The following is a 3,331-nucleotide window of genomic DNA, read 5'->3' on the forward strand; positions in this document are numbered from 1 at the left end:
CGTGAATGAAACAATCGTTCCCAGGCTCACCAATGATCCCGATGAGAATGCCATGATGTTACAACAAATGGGTCCACATGGTATGCTTGTTGGAGCTTTTGACGAAGCTTCTACTTCTAATTGTAGTGGCTCAGTGAAATCTGATTTTGTAGTGGGACCGGAGAAAAATATTGTTAATGTTAACGGGATTCTACTCCAGAGAGAGGTGTCCGTAGTAGCGGTGCAAGGTATGGGGGGCGTTGGCAAAACAACTATGGCATTGTCACTCTGAAATGATCAAGAAATTAAAGGTAATTGGGGATTTTAATTATTCAAACCATTTTCATTTCCTAAAAGGCTATCTTTTTGCACTTAATAAATTTGTATTTCTGTTCAATTATGGAATTTCCATCCTAACAAATTGAACTTTTATGTATGGCAGGTGCTTTTCAAAACAATATCATTTTCATCACGGTCTCACAATCCCCGAACCTGAAGGAAATTTTAGAGACCATGTGGGAGAAGATTGTTCGGAGGAAGAAACCTGATTTTCAGAATATCGTGGATGCACATAGACAGATGCAGCAGCAGCTGCTCAGGCGACGCAAGCGAACTCTTGTGGGGTTAGATGATGTCTGGTCTAAGGCAATTTTAGAGAAATTGTTATTTGAAGGTGAAGGTTATAAGACCCTTGTCACAACACGAGATCGTTCTATCATCCGCACAACAACCTCTACCAGGCTTCATGAATTGCCATTGCTGGATGATGCCGATGCTCTGCCTCTTTTCTGCTTTTGGGCTTTTGGACATAAATCAATTCCAAGTAATGCGGACGAGCAGCTAGTCAAGCAGGTATGTCTCTTACAGTACTGGAATGCTATTTATATGCAATATATTATTTTACTAAGTTGGGTTCAATTTAATGATTGTGAGACAGTGTTCTCCTAAATGTCCCTAATTACAAGCAATTACTACAGTGGCATATCATATCAAGATATCGTTATAGTTTCACATAATTCCATATTAATACTTACTCTGCCATTAACAATGGTATCGGTAATCCAGTGAACAAGATTCTAGCCATAGACTCAATTGTATATTCATCTTCATAAACAATCAAATAAAAACCTGTGAATAAACTTTAAGCTTATGAGGCAAAATATTCATGCTTTCAACAACTTTTGTTTTTGGTATTTGATTGGTTTCCACCTATAGAATTTTCAATTAGTGTTGCTGATGTATGAATCACAGGTGCAAGCGGAATGTAAAGGCCTGCCACTTGCTCTGAAGGTGATAGGAAGCTTTTTGTATGGTCAGCCTCATCCAGCCTGGGAGGGTGCCAAGAACAAGCTCTTAAATGGGGAATCGATATCAGATTATCACAAAGAAGGGCTTCTTAGATGCTTGGAGACCAATATTGATGCCCTGGACGAGGAAGCACGGGAGTGCGTCTTAGACTTGGGGTCATTTCCGGGTGATAGAAAAATATTAGTGGATGCATTATTGGATATTTGGGTTTATGTCCGAAAGATGGAGTGGCAAGATGCTTTTGTCATCTTGTTAGAGCTTGCAAGCAGAAATCTGTTGAATTTAACAAGCAATCTCAGGTAAGCAACTTCATTTCTAATTGTTGTGTGCTCAAGCTCATTTAAGCAAGGCTTCCTCTGTCTTATACATTGTGTTGTTGTCTTGGTAATTGGATGTAGTAGGAGCCAAGCAATCAATTATGGCAATGCCTCTGAGCTGTACTTTTCTCAACATGATGTAATGCGGGATTTGGCCCTATATTTGGCATCCCGAGGCAGCATAGTTCGCAGGAAGAGGTTGCTTATGCCCAAAAAGGAGGACAGTTTGCCAGCAAAATGGGAACTGCTCAATGATCAAGCGTTTAATGCTAGAGTTGTTTCCATTCGCACAGGTGGGTGATTTTATCAGCTTTGCTTGAAGCATACATAATTTTTTCTAAACATGGGAGTCAAAAGATTGTCACATGCCAACCTTATCCTACACCAAATAGGCGTTTCACTCTGTGATCTGCAAGAAAAGATATGTAATGATATCTAGGTGTTGATCATTGATTCAAAAGTTCTTAGAAAAGATATGCAATGATTTCATAGGGTGTGCAATAACCTATAATGTTCTAATTTAACTTTGCATCTGCGGTTCACCTCTGCAAGTGCAATGGAAGACGATCAGTGGTGTGAGATGAATTTTGGTGAGGCAGAGGCTTTGGTTTTACTCTTTTCTTCGAGTAAATACTTTCTTCCATCATTTTTGAGTTCCATGAGGAAACTGAAAGTCCTCATAGTGTTTAATTATGGGTACAAGAAAGCCACAGTGAACGGTCTACCAGCCTTATCCTCACTTACTCAGCTTAAGACTATTCACTTGGAAAAGTTGAATGTGCCCCCGCTTCAAGAGCACAGTAAAGTCTTGCAGAACTTGGAGAAGCTATCTCTGAGATTATGTGAAGGGCTTGGAAATATGTCCAAGTTCAACAGCTCCGAGTCAAGCCTAAAGTTTCCCATAATGCAAGATTTTAACTTGGACCACTGCTGTGATTTAGAGGAGTTACCCCCTGGTATCTGTGACATGTCATCAGTTGAGAAGTGGTCTATCACTAGCTGTCACCTTCTACAGAAGTTGCCTGGGGACTTGGGGAAGCTCAGCTCTTTAAGAATGTTAAGCGTATCTACATGTCTAGGTTTGAAAGAGCTTCCAGCATCTATTGGAAAACTTGGGAAGCTGGAATATCTGGACATTTCGCTATGTGAATGCCTAAAAGAACTTCCCGAAGAGATAGGACAACTAAAGAAACTCGAGGAGCTTGACATGAGAGAGTGCTCCCAATTGAGGAAGCTGCCTAAATCAGTTGGAAGGCTGAGATATCTAAAGCATGTTATCTGTGATGAGAAGATTGGACAACAATGGATGCGTTTCAAGAGCTCTGCTATTCCAGAGCTTAGAGTTGAAGTGGTAGAGGCACACTTCAATCTGGATTGGCTGGATGCTTGATATCTTACCTACACAGCAAGGAGTTAAATCATAAATTGGTAAGAAACCAAGACATGGGTTTATGAATATGGGAAAGGTTAATGGTCTTGAAATGTCTCCAAGTTCCAGTTCAGCAGATCAAGATGACGATTTGACTTCTCTTAGAAGGATTTTTTTTTTTTTAAATATCCATTTATCTACCAATAATCTTGAAGTGAAGTCCATGAATGTAGATGTAAATGGCCACTTCTGTTGTCCTTGTTCCAAACAAGGATCTTTGTAATGTTTTACTTTATTTTATGATAATAAAAGACATGTTATTCATGTTCGATTTCCATATATTACCATCTCTAAAATC

The 3,331-nt window shown here is 39.5% G+C and overlaps 1 pseudogene; it reads left to right on the plus strand.

The window, feature by feature from the left end:
* The first annotated feature begins 214 nt into the window (after positions 1 to 214).
* Positions 215 to 2,994, plus strand: LOC149245490 (disease resistance protein ADR1-like; annotated as a pseudogene).
* The last annotated feature ends 337 nt before the right edge of the window (positions 2,995 to 3,331 follow it).

This window comes from Pinus tabuliformis, chromosome 7 (assembly GCF_031772625.1).
Source record: "Pinus tabuliformis cultivar Carrire ecotype Pingquan chromosome 7, CPIR1, whole genome shotgun sequence".
Lineage (NCBI taxonomy): Eukaryota > Viridiplantae > Streptophyta > Pinopsida > Pinales > Pinaceae > Pinus > Pinus tabuliformis.